At 40.3% G+C, this 16830-nt stretch overlaps 1 pseudogene; it reads left to right on the top strand.

The window, feature by feature from the left end:
* Positions 1-14484: 14484 nt before the first annotated feature.
* LOC138088314 (heterogeneous nuclear ribonucleoproteins A2/B1 pseudogene) lies at positions 14485-15385 on the top strand (annotated as a pseudogene).
* The last annotated feature ends 1445 nt before the right edge of the window (positions 15386-16830 follow it).

Genomic DNA, 16830 nt, shown 5'->3' with positions numbered 1-16830 from the left:
CTTATTTTTCAAAAGGAGGTAAAGACAAATGATAGAAAGGAAATTATCTTCAGAGCCTTATTTGGCACACTATTAACAAGTATCCACAGTGAATCTAGGCAGTCATTTTTGAATTGAAGGACATTTTTAAAAGGCTACCCTTTGAATGACAAAATGAGTTTTCAGCACTCCACCACCACCACCACACATCTTTTCCCCTGAATACTGGTAGAGGTGTAGAAGGAGATGTTTTGAAGTGTAACTCAAGTTTGTAGAAGAGACAAAAAGCACATAGCCTTAATTAGGCACAGGATTCTTAGTAAAAGAGGGAAGGAAAGAAAGGAAGAGACAAAAAGAGAGGGGGGAATGGGGAGGGAGGGAGGAAGAAAGGGAGGGAGAAAGGGGAAAAGAAAGAGAAAGAGGGGAAGGAAGGGATGGAGGATAGGAGGAAGGAAGAAGGGAGAAGGAAGTAGGGAGAAGGTGCATTTTCATCAGTTCCTCCAGGTGGTCTGTAGCGCAGTCAAGTGTGAGCAGCGCTGAGCTCCACGGGGTGGCAGAGTCTCAGCCACACTGTCCTCCACAGTCGGACCTGGTGCCCCAGCTGGAGGAAGGGGAGACGGCCCCGTCCAGACATCAGGCTCAGGAGGCAAGGACGTCAACAGAGCTCAGAGAAGACACAGGCACAGGGCCCAGACTAGGCGCTGTGGCCACGTGAAGGCCTGCCGGAGGCACGGCCTTGGGACTGCGACTTGTGCCCAAGGATGTGGCTAGAAACCAGTCCTAAATCCCTGCCACCCTGAGGACTCTGTGTCGTTACAGATCACCTCTGGAAGCCCCAGGTAGGTCAGTGGTAATCCGCCTGGAGCGCAGAAGACATGGGTTTGATCCCTGGGTCAGGAAGATCCCCTGGAGAAGGAAATGGCAACCCACTCTAGAATTCTTGCCTGGGAAATCCCATGGAGAGGGGAGCCTGGTGGGCTACGGTCCATGGGGTCACAAAGAGTTGGACACGACTTAGAGACAGAGCACAAGCGTAAACAAACTCACACAATACGGTTTTGTGAAGTTACTCTTGAAAGTGTCAGGTGAACTTTTAAAAATGAAAATAAAGCCAGTTGACAAAGGAAGCTTTGCTGAAGGAATAGAGATTTTAGGAAGGAGTGCCTTAGAGGGTTCTAGACTACTTGGGAAGCAGATTGTCATCAAGGAATAGGTGACTCATTATCAAGGACAGATATGTACTGCCTACTTCAAGGGGCGCATCTACACAAACACCTCAAACTCACGAAAGCCCATTAGTGAATGCCTTCTCCTACAGCTCCATGACAGGGAGACACCGTGAAGAACAACCAATAAGCCTTCCCTTCCTCCTGACAAAACAGGTGTGTGCTTAGTTACTCAGTTGTGACCAACTCTTTGCGACTCCATGGACTGTAGCCCACCAGGCTCTTCTGTCCATGGGATTCTCCAGGCAAGAACACTGGAGTGGGTTGCCATGCCCTCCTCCAGGGGATCTTCCCAACCCAGAGATCGAATCAAGGTCTCCCACATTGCAGGTGGATTCTTTACTGTCTGAGCCACCAGCAAAGCCCTACAAGACAGGACTTCTACTGATAATCAATTTAGGCATGTAAACAGGAAAATACTTCACAGAGGACAGTGACCTGAATGATACTTCAGCAGATGAATTCTCAATCCAGCAATTCTGACATCCACCAAGATAAATAAACCGAAGTTCTATTAAACAGGGAAGGATGTTAATATAGTCTAAACTCATTTGTTCTACAGAAAATATCAAATTCTCCCTTTTCTGAAGAGTCTTGGAGCCTCTCACCAAGAGAACACAGGCCCAAAGCCATGTATTCAGGAATTCTCTGAGCAGTGTAACTTCAGCTCCATTGCCAGAATTATCAAACCTGTGGAATGGGACATCTTTGGTTTGCCTTCGTCCAAGGTCAGGTCTCTCTTCATAGTTAGAAAAAGTGGCTTTTGCGTCTTATAGAATGTTATGCAAGAGCTAGAATGGCTGGGATCTTAGAGCAAGATCCTTTGCAATAACCAGAGTGCACCTTGAGTTCTTGGAACCTGCTGCTCCCTTCATATTTGGCATTAACCAACTCATTGTCCTTGTCTAGACAAGTGCTGTGGGCTGCGTAAACACTGAATTGCTACATAAAGCCTCTATTCATCCAGAGTGAAAATGTGTCAACATGTAGCCTCTAAAGTCCAAGAGGGGCCTTTGTTCAGAGAAAGGACTCTTCACAGTTCCTTTAGTTTTAAATCAAGATTTACTTATTAACATTACAAAATTTAAAGCCTAATCCCCTTACATTTTAAGTGCAACTTATGAGTCATGTTCTTTGATTTATAGTTCTGATAAGAATATTTTTATTCATTCTTTTATTATTTGATTAACTCAAACTAAACAAGCTAAATTCCTTTTAATAATCATTCCCATTTACCAGTTCCCCAAGTTCTTTAGTCACTTCCTTAAGTATTTTACCTACATTTGCAAATATCACATATTGACTGTTCTCTTCCAAGACTTCAAATGCCTGACAAGGTAAACTAAATAATCTTTACAAACAAAACAATTCATGAACTAATTTAATACTAATTTAGTGAATCTCAAGTTATCCTAAAAATTTAAGAATGGCTCATAAAATTAGCCAAATTATTATGTGTATCAATTGAAAATTATAAATCTGAAATCAATAATCTGAGTAAATCTCAAAGTGCATGGGTGATATGTCAGACTCTTTAAGCATTACACTTTAAGTAACAAATATAGTAGATTATCCCAGTGATTACTTACTCCTATACTTTACACCAAAGTATTATTCGTGGGCTGGATAAATTTATTATATTTGAATTTAATACTAAAACTCAACATGGTTGGAAGGACACTTAGCTGCACAGAAGTGAAGTTGGAACATCCAGGCAAATTGAGGTGACTGCTGATCATTAGACCTGAGACGGCTGCTTATCTTATGAATTCCAGGCAGAACACTACTTTGAGGATACTTACTTGCAGAGAGCAGCTTTTTCCCTGGGTTGATTTTACCTTTTTGTTTTTTCAGCTTTATTATTCTACAATTATTTTTAATTTGTCTTTGCATTATTTCAAAAAAATTTTTTAAATTTATTTGGCTGCACAAGGTCTTAGTTGAGGCATGGAGGATCTTTGATTTTCTTTATGGCATGCAGGATTTTTTTTAGTTTCAGCACCCGAACTCTTAGTTGCAACATGTGTGATCTAGTTCCCTGACGAGGGATCAAACCCAGGCCCCTTGCATTGGAAGCATGGAGTCTTGGTCACCCAACCACCAGGGAAGACCTCTATTTTTTATTTGTTATACCTTGATTTTGGTAGATGGAGTTCTACAAACCATTTTCTACCCTCCTTTAGTTAACCCTAATTGAAGTAAACTGACCCCTTTATTGCATGATTGAATCTACATTCTTTTAGATCTTTCTCAGACAACAGCTTTCCAGCCCTCTTAATGTCGTCTCATGGATCAGGAATCCTCTCAATCCTCTGTCTAGCTCTGTGGCTACAAATCTGAAAGTCCTAAAATGGCAAAATGTGACACAAATCATTTGTATACTCCAAACAGAATCTCTGAAAACCTGCAAGCAGGTTATTAGGCTAAGAGAGTTGGTCTACACCATTTCCTAGCTAAATGAACTTGGGGTGTGTCACATAATGGATTGATGACCCAAAAGCCATTTGTATTCTTTCCCCTTGTCTTTTTTAACTACAGAGGCTAAGATATTGCTTTTAAACTCTTTTGAAGGTAACAGTGGTCATGAAAACAGTTCTTGTCAATGAAGAGGAAGTGGAATTTACAAGGAAGATATTCTGGGGGAAGTTTTTTGTTGTTGCTGCTATTACTAGCCAGAATGGTACTTTTTTTTTTTTTTTTGCCAAAGATGAACCCATATTGACACATCATAATCACTCAAAAATCATAGTTTATCTTAATGTTTATTCTTGATGTTATACATTTTACTAGTTTGGAAAAGTGTACAATGAGTTATATCCATCATTATGATACCATACAGAGCAGTTTCACTGCTCCAAAAATCCTGTATGCTCTGCCTATTTACCTCCCCATCCTTACCCACCTCAACCCTGGAAACCACTGATCTTTTTGCTGTCTTCATAGCTTTGCATTCTCTAGAATGTCTCATAGCTGCAGTCATACAGTATGCAGCCTTTTCAGATTGGTTTCTTTCACTAGTGATATGCACTTAAGATTCCTTTTCCCTGTCTTTTCATGGCTTGATAGCTCATTTCTTTTTTGCTCTAAATAGTATTCCATTTTCTGGATGTACAAAAGTTTATCCATCCACCTACTAAAGGATTTCTTGGTTCCAAGCTATGAATAAAGGTACTAAAAATATCCATGTGCAGGTTTTTGTGTGATATAAGTTTTCAGCTCCTTTGGTTAGATACCAAAGAGCACCATTGCTAGATCATATGGTAAGAACATGTTTAGGTTTATAAGAAACCACCAAACTGTCTTCCAAAGTGGCTATACCATTTTGTATTCCCATGAGTGATATATGAGAATTCCTATTACTCCACATCCTCACCAGCATTTGATGTTGTCAGTGTTCTAGATTTTGGCCATTGTAATAGTTGCATGATTACATATCATTGTTGTTTTGATTTGTGCTTCCCTGATGATAATTCATTGGTGAGGCATCTTTTCATATGCCTGTTAGCCATTTTTATACCTTCTTTGATAAGGTGTCTGTTAAGGTCTTTGGCCCATTTTTTTCAATTGGGTTATTTGTTTTCTTATTGTTGAGTTTAAAGAGTTAGTGTATTCTGGATAATAGTACTTTATCAGATGTGTCCTTTGTAAGTATTTTCTCAAAGTCCATGTCTTGTCTTCTCATTCTTCTAACATTTTTTAATGTTAATGAAGTCTAATTTATCAATTATTTCTTTCATGGATTGTGCCTTTGGTATTCTTTCTTAAAAAGACATCACTGTACCTCCAAATTATCTGGGTTTTCTCTTCCATATTATCATCTAGAAATTTTCTAGTTTTGCATTTTACATTTAGGTCTGTGATCCATTTTGAGTTAGTTTTTGCAAAAAATATAAAATTTGTCTTTAGATTTTTTTTTCTTGTGGGTGTCTACTTCCACCTTTTAAAAAGGTATTAAATTATATAAAATAATAATAACTGTATTACTGAATTTATAACATATATAGATTTAAAATAATAATAGCGCAAAGGGTGGGAAAGAAGGGCTACAGTTAAATAGGAGCAACATTGCTATATCTCAGTGGAATAGTTAGTATAAATCTGTAATAGATTATGATAAGATGCATATGATAAGTCCTAGAGCAACTACTAAGTAAATAAAACAAAAAATTGTGGAAAAATTAAATAAATTAAAATCTTTCAATAGAAAATATTCACTTAATGCAAAAGAAAGCAGGAAAGGAAAAATAGAGGAGCAAAAAAGGCATAAGACATAAAGAAGACAAAAAGTGAAATGGCAGACATAAATTCAGCCATATCAATGATAACATTAACTGTGACTGGATTAAATATAATCCAACCCAAAGGCAGAGATTATGAAACTAGTTGTACAAAACTGGATCCAACATTTTGCTGCCTATAGCACGCTTTAGATTCAAATATGTTGAAAGTGAAAGACTGGAAAAAGATATATCAGTGGGTCAAAGAAAATTCATCAGGAAAATAACAAAATTCAATGAGATAAATGAAAAAGAACTATGGAATGAAAATACCTGTAGAGTAACAGGAATTCTCATATATCACTCATGGGAATACAAAATATATAGCCATTTTGGAAGATAGTTTGGTCAGTTCAGTTCAGTTGCTCAGTCGTGTCCGACTCTTTGCAACCCTATGGACTGCAGCACGCCAGGCTTCCCTGTCCATCACCAACTTCTGGAGCTTGCTCAAACTTAGGTCCATCGAGTCAGTAATGCCATCCAACCATCTCATCCTCTGTCGTTCCCTTCTCCTCCTGCCTTCAATCTCTCCCAGCATCAGGGTCTTTTCAAATGAGCCAGTTCTTTGCATCGGGTAGCCAAAGTATTGGAGTTTCAGCTTCAGCATCAGTCATTCCAATGAATATTCAGGACTGATTTCCTTTAGGATGGACTGGTTGGATCTCCTTGCAGTCCAAGGGACTCTCAAGAGTCTTCTCCAATACCACAGTTCAAAAGCATCAATTCTTCAGTGCTCAGCTTTCTTTATAGTTGACGTCAGGTTTCTTATCAAACTAAATATGTTCTTATATGATCTAGCAATGGTACTCTTTGGTATCTTGAGTTGTGAAGCATAACTCAAGGGATGCTGCTAAAGAGTACTTAGAGGGAAATTTACAGCTATAAATTCTTAGATTCAAAAAGAAGAAAAATCTCAAGTCATTATCTAAACTTCTACATTAAGACTCTGGAAAAAGAACAAACCAAATGCAAAACAAACAAATGAAAGAATAAAAATTAGAGCAAAAATGATGAAATAGAGAACAGAAAAGCAATAGAGGCAAAAAGCTGGTTCTTTGAAAATATCTACAAAATTGATCAACCGTTAGCAAGACAGACAAAGAAAAAAGTAAAGATTCAAATGATTAATACTAGAATCAGAAATGAAAGGCGGGACATTACTACTAACCATAGAGAGATAAAATGGATTATAAAAAAAAGATTATGAATGACTGAACATTAAATAAGATGACATGGAAAATTTTCTAGAAAAACACAAACTACTAAGACTAATTCATGAAGTGATAGATAACCTGAATAGGCCTTTAACAAGTAAAAGATTAAATCAAAACTTCCCAGAAAGGATCCAGACCCTGACTTCACTGCTGAATTCTATCAACGAAAAACTAATACCAGTTCTTTATGAACTCTTCCCCAAAATTAATCACCTCCTTTGAACAATTATATATTTTTTTCACTTTAAATGTGATAAATAATGTTATAATAAGCACCCTTATGCTTAAAGAATGAAAAGATCCTTATCATTTCTGATGCTTTTCTCAGGATAAAAATCTGCAGAGGAAATATTTTGTAATATTAACAATCTTATCTCTGAGTGGGGAAATTATGGGTAATTTTTATTTTTCCTACTTTTCTCCACTTTTTATACTGTACTATTTTTATAATCAGAAGAAAACTAAAGGACTTCCCTGGTGGTCCCGTGGCTAAGACTCTGAGCTCCCAATGCAGGGGGCCCTGGTCAGTGAACTAGACCCACATGCCACAACTGAAAGATCCTGCATGCTAAAACTAAGATGCAGCACAGCCAAACAAATAGATGTTTTATTTAAAAAAAGAAGAAAATTTAAAACTATAGCCTTTATATTATTTACATTTACATGGACTTGGAAAGAATTAGCTAGTTGAATATAGTATATATCCTGAAATAAATGATACTAATAAGAAATGTTTAAGTCTTCCACTATTGATGTGAATAAAGAATCTACCTTAATGCAGAGAACGCTGAAAGGTACCGAAGCAGCAAATGAAAAAGGAAGCCATGATGATTAAGTTCCTGCTATGACCCAGGCTCTGTGCTGAGTGTCATAAAATGTATGAATGTCTGATAAAAGGACCAACATCTAGCAGGAGCTTTTTACTTCAGCAATTTATAATTGAGATGTAGAAGGAAGAATAAGAAACAAACAAAAATGTATACAAAACCATCTCAGATGACACCTGGTTAGAGTACATATTGCTTGAGGTCTTGGACAATACCTGATTCTCCCATAGCACTTAGGAGGTGCTCAATCATGTTTATTGATTTTTTATCAATAGCACATAGGCTCAAAATCTTCTACCAGCATAAAGATTGTAATGCACTGTGATGAAAAGAGACTTTAATATCATATTTGTAACTGTAATATACTTATATAAATATATCCATAACCATTAATTATTTATTGATCCCATTGCATGCTAGTCTCTGGTAATGAAATGAGAAATTGCTCCACATTTCAAGGAATACCAGTGTATAAAGACTGCTTCTCTAAACGTCTCTAGATTTTTGTTCCATCTTCTGATCCTTCCAGAGACAGTCAGCAGGTTGTTATTCTCCCTAACAATTCTTTCGTGTTGCCACACTTCTTTCACTTGTACCTTGCTGTGTCTAGAATTCTCTCCACTTTGCTCCCTTCTGCTTTGTTTCCCTTCTTTGACAGCTCAACAATCTTTAAATTTTGACTGAAGACTCCCCTCTCTCAAATCCTCCTACATTCTACCAAAGTATTCACTTCTCTTCTGGGCCTCCAAAGCATTTATTTATTACTTTCGTCCTCTTTTTGTGGGAAAAAAAAAAAAAGCTATAGTACAACTATAATGGAAAGATCCCCTGGAGGAGGGCATGGCAACCTACTCCAGTATTCTTGCCTGGAGAATCCCATAAACAGAGGAGCCTGGCGGGCTACAGTCCATGGGGCTGTAGAGTCGGACATGCATGACTGAAGTGACTTAGCAAACACAACTGTGAAGGAGGCATGAGGACTCAAAAGAGAGAGGCTCAAAGATCTTTCAGCACATTGTAAAGGAAGACACTATGCTTAAATAGTAAATTGAAAACAGCTAAAGATGGAGAGAGGAACTTCTCTGGAAGTCCAGTGGCTAAGACTCCAAGCTCCCAATGCAGGAAGCCCCAGTTTGATCCCTGGACAGGAAACTAGATCCCACGTGCCACAGCTAAGAGTTCACATGCTGCAACTAACCCCAACACAGCCAAACAAATATATAAAAAAGCAAGTATATAAACAAAAAGAATTTTTGATAAGTAAGATGGGGAGAATGAATTTTCTGCAATTTGGTATAAAGTCCTAATTACTTCCGTCTTAAAGACATTTCCAATGTCTTCTTCTCACACAGAGAACAAGAAGCAGAAACTCAAATTTCATCTTTGATCTAGGAAACATCTGTAACCCTAAACCACATTACACTAGGAAGGAAATCAGATGGAGGAATGATAAATAACTTAGCAGAACACAGGGAGCGAAAATCTAAGTGCCTGCAGAGCTGATACTGGTTAGAAGCAAGCCAGTGTGACTCACAGGATATGCCAGTATGGCTCAGAAAGCGGAGACCCCAGCCCCCTGAAAGATAAGGATATTAATAAGAAGCGTTAAGAAGAAGAAGGTCATTGAGAAGTTTGTGAAAGGAAATATTGGATGCTCACATCTTCATTCCCACCTCTCTCAGCCTGGGGACCATCCCTCTGGAGAAATTTGAACTAGAAAGGAGACTAACAGAGAATGGTCAGGTGAGTAAGAGTAAAACCTGGATTATAAGCAAAATTATGCATATCAAAGCTTAAGAACCCTGCCAGCACCTTCCTCTTGCCCCCATCATTTGCCCATTCTAAACCTGAGCATCCAGGCTTTTACTTTCCCCTAGGGAACTAGTAACGGACAGGAGCCTGGAGTGCTGCAGCCCATGGGGTCACAAAGAGTCAGACACAACTTAGTGACTGAACAACACCAAAGGGGACTAGAAGATTCTTCCCTGAAGAAACTGACCACACACACCAGAGGAAAATCCTTCAGCTGTTGACATAGGGAGTTCACAATGAGAAAGCATGCTGGCCTTGCCCCTACACCAGGGTTTCTTAACTTAAGCACTGTTGACATTTTGGACCAGATAATTCTTTGTTGGGGGTATGGGTGGGTAAGAGGGGAGGCTGCTGTCAAATGTCCCTGGGTAGTCACGGGGGTGGGCAAGGAGAAGGGCTGGTTGAGAAACGACTAACAATGAGGCTTATCAGTCTGCAAGCCACTCCCTACACAGAGATTCTAATCTGCTTTCTAGGGTATCTCCAGTTCGTTGAGCATAGCTGCTGACACGAAAGATAGAGACCAAAACAAACCATTTTGTTGATGTTTAGTCACTCAGTAATGTCCAATTCTTTGTGAGCCCACGGACTGTAGCCCACCAAGTTCCTCTGTCCATGGGATTACCCAGGCAAGAGTACTAGAGCAGGCTGCTATGTCCTTCTCCAGGGGATCTTCCCAACCCAGGGATCAAACTCACGTCTCCTGCTTGGCAGACGGTTTCTTCACCACCAAGCCATTTGGCCAGGAAAACCCAAAACAAATCATAAACTGTAATATCCCCAGAGAGATAAGAGATGTTTCATATTTAAACAAAAACGATATGTTATATGAACGAACAGCAAATAAGAAAGAATTCTTTTTGTTTGGTTAGTTGTTGTCTTTTGGGCTGCTCTGTGTGGCCAGCAGGATCCTAGTTCCCTGACCAGGGACTGAACCCCAAGTCCTCAGCAGTAAAAGCGTAAAATCCCAACCACTGGACTGCCAAGGAATTTTCAGAAAGAACCCTTGAAAATAAAAATATCATTGAAGAATTTATTTAATTGATTAGACATATTAGAAGGAAAAGTTAAACAAATCTCACTAAAAATAAAAGAATACAAAGATCGAACATAAAACATAAGAATATTGGTGAACCAGTCACAGAAAACTGGTACCACATCTAAATAATAAGCGTTCCAGGAGAAAAAGGAAAACTAAGGGGGGAAGGTTATCAAATAATTTGGGAAAATTGTCTACAACTGAAGGACAAGAATTTCCAGATATTGGTGGCTAAATGCCTAGTAAAGTAGATTTTAAGAAAACACCCATATCAACTTCACTATATTGAACTGTAAGGGAAAAAAAGAAAGTCCTAAAACCTTCCAGAGAAAGGAAAAACAGAGACATACAAAAGATTTGGAATCAAAATGACATTAACTTTCCTATAGCAGTGTTAAAATAAGACAATGGGTCAATGCATTTAAAAATCTTCTGGTAAATGATTTGTATCCCTGAATTTTATATCCAATTAAGTTATCAGTCAAGATATTTAGGATAGGTATGGCACAGAAAGATTAGTCATAGATTTTTTAAAAATTGAGTTGATTATCAACTGGAAAAATAGATAAGGAAAGGTAGTCGTAGTCTATTTTTCTAATTCAGCCTTCAGTGATTTTACAGTCAAAGCAGGAAGACATTGACTATATAAGCAAAACAAAGCTAAACTAAACTGACAACCCCTGTGTTGTACAAAACCCCTGTGTTGTACAAAACCAAGAGGATAGAGGGTAGAAAGGAAAAGGGTATAAGAAAGATAAAAATTCTCACCTGCCACACACACATACACACACAAAAGTAACAGAGAACTTCCATCTGTGGTGATACGGTGGTTGCATGCTGAAAAGTTTACCTGGATAAAAGGTAAAACATCATCTTTTAAAAGACTTAATCCCAGGTGGCACTAGAGGTAAAGAACCTGCCTGCCAAAACATTAGATACAAGGTGTGGATTTGATCCCTGGGTTGGGAAGATCCCCTGGAGAAAGTCATGTCAGCCCCTGCCAGTATTCTTGCCTGGAGAATCCCATGGACAGGGGAGCCTGGTGGGCTATAGTCCATAGAGTTGCAAAGAGTCAGACATGGCTTGAAGTGAAAACGAAGTTGCTCAGTCGTGTCCAACTCTTTGTGACCCCATGGACTGTAGCCCACCAGGCTCCTCAGCCCATGGAATTTTCCAGGCAAGAGTACTGGAGAGGGTTGCCATTTCCTTCTCCAGGGGATCTTCCCAACGCAGGGATCGAACCCAGGTCTCCCACACTGTAGGCAGACGCTTTACTGTCTGAGCCACCAGGGAAGCCCATCTTACACACACGCAAATGAGCTGATAAAAGAATTCTCAGGCCAAGTTGAGACTTCAAAAGTCTACATCCCCCAGAGCACGGGTGAGCAGTAAATAAATCTTCACTCTCCTTCCTCCACAGACTGTGAGGAGAATCTCACAGGAGAATGGCCATATCCCTCAGATTCCGGTGGGAAACAGGGCCCCTCAACTAAGTAATTAATGAGAATTAATAATTAGTCTATTTATAGAGGTGTGAGCAGGATTTAGGGAAACTAACAAAAGATGGGGAAGAACCCTGGTGCTAGCAACTGCAGGAAGCTATTACCACCTGTAGTCATGGAGGGCAGCGTTGCCAGAATCCAGAGAAAACAGTACTTGAAGAGGGTTGCCAGAGAGCACAGCCAATCAGAGCCCCCCACAGCAAGGAGCAGGCCAGAGTCTCACTTTCTTGACACCCTCTGATGTCCTACAGGTTTTTCTCTGTACAGTCCTGAGACTTCCACGCTGAGCATTTAAAAAATATATATTTATTTATTTGGCTGCATCGGATCTTAGGTGTGGCACATGGGACCTTTGTTGCGGTATGTGCAGGATCTTTGTTGTTGTTGTTCTGACATGTGGGATCTAATTCCCTGTTGTTCAGTCACTAAGTTATGTTTGACTCTTTGTGACCTCATGGACTGCATGCAGCACGCCAGGCTTCCCTGTCCATCACCAACTCCCGGAGTTTGCTCAAACTCATTGTCCATTGAGTCAGTGATGCCACCCAACCATCTCGTCCTCTGTCGTCCCCTTCTCCTCCTGCCTTCAATCTTTCCCAGCATCAGGGTCTTTCCAATGAGCTGGCTCTTCATATCAGGTGGCCAAAATATCGGTGCTTCAGCTTCAGCATCAGTTCTTTCAATGAATATTCAGGGTTGATTTCCTTTAGGATTGACTGTTTTGATATCCTTGCAGTCCAACGGACTTTCAAGAGCTTTATTCAACACCACAGTTCATAAGCATCAATTTTTTAGTGCTCAGCCTTCTTTATGGTCCAACTCTCACATCTGTATATGACTACTGGAAAAACCATAGCTTTGACTATACGAGCCAAGTCATGTCTCTAGGGATAGAAATGGGCCCCCTGTACTGGGAGCGCCGAGTCCTAGCCTCTGAACCAATAGGGAAGTCCACACTGTGAGCATTTTTAAGGTATGTTCTGACCTTCAGTGAAGCAGGATTCTTTACTTCTCTGAGTCTGAATCTTGAAACCTTTTCTCTTGTACAGGCATACAGCTCACAGAAAAGGTTCTCACTGGATTCTGCTGTCTCCGGGTCCAGAATGAAATTTAGTACACCTTTTAACTTCAAACCTTATCATTCCTTTTGGGAAGTTATTACCTGAAACATGCTTGTAACATGCAGCTCTTTTGTAGAGAAGAGATCATTAATACATTGAAATTGACATTGATCAGTTCTGGTTTTCAGATTTGTCCTTTTACCTAGAATTTCTTTGCTTATGGCTCATTCACTTTGCTGTGCAACAGAAACAAACACAACATTGTAAAGCAACTATACTCCAATAAAATTGATTAAAAATAGTAATAATAAAAAATAAAGGTCATCCTCAAAAAAAAAATGGTCTAACAATAGACTGTCTACAAGAAACTCACCTCAAAACCTCAAATACAAGTACGTAAATACCACATAAGCATTATTTAAAAAATAAAAAAAAAAGCAGTAGTGGCTCCTTTAATATCAAGTAGATTTTGGAGAAAAGAAAATGCTTGAAGACAAAGAGAGACATTTTATAATGATAAAAGGATCAATCTTCCAGGAAGACATAATCATTCCAAATGTAACAGCACCAAAAACAGGGCATCAAAATACATAAAACAAAGTTATCCCAGTTGTCCTGTACCCACCCCAGGAAAGGGGCTGGCTGGTGGTCGAGAACGACTTGTGTAATTACAGTGACTTTAGGCCAAAGTCTCATGTGCCTTATCACAGCTGCCATGCAGGGACCAGAAGACAAGTAAAGATACCACTCTCGAGAGAGCTCCAAGGACCAGAGCCAAAGGTACGTGTCTAGAGTAGTGGCCACAGGAAGAAAGGCTTTAGAGAAGGAAGTCAAAGACTCAGAAAGTGGGGAACCTAGAGCACAGACCTGTAGGTTGAGGGACACAAGCAGTAGCATGAGAGATTTCTTGCTATAGCTGAGCAGGTGCCATGCTCAGATTGCATGTTGCATGAGATCCATGGGTACTTTTAAAGAGGTGAGGGCATCATTGCTAAGTCGCTTCAGTCGTGTCCAACTCTGTTCGACCCCATAGGCGGCAGCCCACCGGGCTCCGCCATCCCTGGGATTCTCCAGGCAAGAACACTGGAGTGGGTTGCCATTTCCTTCTCCAGTGCATGAAAGTGAAAAGTGAAAGTGAAGTCGCTCAGTCGTGCCTGACTCTTAGCGACCCCATGGACTGCAGCCTACCAGGCTCCTTCGCCCGTGGGATTTTCCAGGCTAGAGTACTGGAGACTATCTCCAGCAAGCTACTGGTTGCCTTCATCTCAGGTGTGGGTCACAGGACAGCTCTTGGAATTGGGAGAACCAGTATTCACAAATCAGACTGTTCTGGAAAATTGAAAGGTGCTCAAGAATTTCAAAGAGTGGCACCAGGTGACTGTGAAGGTGCCCTTAGGAGGTGTTGTTCCTGGAGCAGTGGCTGTTCTCCCCTCAGATCTGGGGTGAGTTAGCTTCTAGTTTCTTGTTACCTCAGCATTGTGAACAGTCAGGTTGCTGAGCTTTCCCAGCGATCTCCCTCATCTCCCTCACCTTTCCTCACCAGGAAAATGGCTGGAGTGATGGAGTCCAAGAGCGAGCAAAGTTTCCAAACTGTTAATTCTTGGAGGAAGAAGAAGGAACAAGAACAATTCCGTAAACTCCTTATTGGTGGCTTGAGCTCTGAAACCACAGAGGAAAGTCTGCGGAACTACTACAAGCAGTGGGGAAAGCTTACAAGCTGTGAGAGCATAAGGGACCCTGCAAGCAAAAGATCAGGAGGGTTTGGTTTTGTCACCTTTTCATCCATGGCTGAAGTGGATGCTGCCATGGCCGCCAGACCTCACTCTATTGACGGGAAAACAATTGCCCCCAAACGCGCTGTCCCAAGAGAGGAATCTGGACAGCGAGGGGTTTTCCTAACTGTGAAGAAGCTGTTTGTTGGTGCGATTGAAGATACTGATGAACATCATCTTAGAGATTACTTGGAGAAATATGGAAAAATCGATGCCATTGAGATAATTACTGATAGAGAGTCTGGAAGAAAAAGAGGCTTTGCATTTGTGACTTTTGATGACCATGATCCCGTGGATAAGATTGTGTTGCAGAAGAACCATACCATCAACGGCCATCATGCAGAAGTAAGAAAGGCCTTTTCTCGACCTAAAAGGCAACAAGTCCAGAGTTCTAGAAGTGGAAGGGGAGACAAAGCTGGTTTTGGAGATTCTCCTGGTGATGATGGAAATGTTGGACCAGGGTCAGGACGAGGAAGTAGCTTTGGAGGACGAGCTGATGGATTGAGAAGTGGTCAGTGGACTTGGTCATGGTTGTAATAGGTGTGGAGGACGACCAGGAAGTGGCAGTTTGGGGGTTAGCCCTGGTTATGGAGGAGGAAAAGGGGTCTACGGTGGTGGAAGACTTGGATATGGATTGACAAGAGCATCTTTAGCTTCCTATTTTATGTGGACTTGACTGTATAAACGGCAACCCACTCCAGTACTCTTGCCTGGAAAATCCCATGGACGGAGGACCTTGGTGCAGGCTACTGTCCATGGGGTCGCAAAGAGTTGGGCACGACTGAGTGACTTCACTTTCACTTTCTGACTGTATAAAGAGGAGAGGATAAGAGCCCAGAGGTAATAGGGCAGCTTTAGGTTATCCAAATAATTAATGACTTTAAGGAAACTCTTCTCAGTCATGCCATGACGGTGGCAGTGATGTAGCAGAAGACACCAGAACAGATGCAGAGAGTCATTTGTGAATGGATTGGTTTACTTAAGAACATCACCTTACTATGGAGGAAAGAATGAAAAAAATTGCTTTTGAGACAGTTTCCCAACTTTTTGTTTCTTTCAAGAGGATAGAAGCATCCCTTCTTTGATAACATTAATTTTTTTAGTGTCCAGTGACATGTGAACCTGTTTTCAAGATTTTTCTCACAAAGTTTGGAAAAACTGTTTTCTAGGATCATGCTATAATAAGACATTTTAAAAACTGAAGTGTCTTGTAGTATTAAGAAGTTGTTGTACATTTATGATTTAATAAAGACCTCTAAAGGAAAAAAAAAAAGAGTACTGGAGTGGGGTGCCATTGCCTTCTCCAAGGGCATCATTAAAGCTTGCATATTATTGAATTATGACCTAAACTTTCCCTGAAATATTAAAAAAGGTAATTGACATCGATTGAGCCCTTACTGTTGGTCAGGCAGTAGTAACATACTTGCATTCTCATAATTTTCCCAGTGGCCCTATTGTATTAGGTTTTAAAAAAATATTTATTTGGATCCACTGGGTCTTAGTAGCAGCACACAGGATCTTCATTCACTGTGGTGTGTGGGCTCAGCATTTGTAGCACATGGGCTTAGTTGCCCCATGTCATGTAGGATCTTAGTTCCCTAACCAGGAGTCAAACCTGAGTCCCTGCATTGCAAGGTGGATTCTTATCCACTGGACCACTAGGAAAGTCTCCTGTATTAGTTTTTGCTGCTGCAACAAGTTACACAACCTCAATTGCTTAGAAGAACACAACTTTATTATCTTCCAGTTTTGTGGGTCAAAAGTGCGACACTGGAATAAATTTAAGGCATTGGCCAGGCTGTGTTCCTTCCTGTACACTCTTGGTAGGGTCCATTTTCTTTGCCTTGCCGAGCATCTAGAGGCCACCCATATTCCTTGGTTTGTGGACCTCTACCTGTCTTCCAAGCTGTCAAAGGCAAACTCACAGTCCTTCTCACATCATATCACTCAGACCTCTTCTGCTTCACCCTTTCACTTACAAGGACACTTGTGATTATATTGGATTCCCCTGGATAATCCAGAATAATTTCCCTATTTTAAGATCACCTGATTAGCAACCATAGTTCCATCTGCAACTGCAACTCCCCTTTACCATGTAAGGTAACATCATCATAGGCTCCA

This window comes from Capricornis sumatraensis, chromosome 11 (genome assembly GCF_032405125.1).
Source record: "Capricornis sumatraensis isolate serow.1 chromosome 11, serow.2, whole genome shotgun sequence".
In the NCBI taxonomy this organism is placed as follows: domain Eukaryota; kingdom Metazoa; phylum Chordata; class Mammalia; order Artiodactyla; family Bovidae; genus Capricornis; species Capricornis sumatraensis.
The sequence above is the reverse complement of the archived record's forward strand: the minus strand, read 5'-3'. Positions and strand labels throughout refer to the sequence as shown.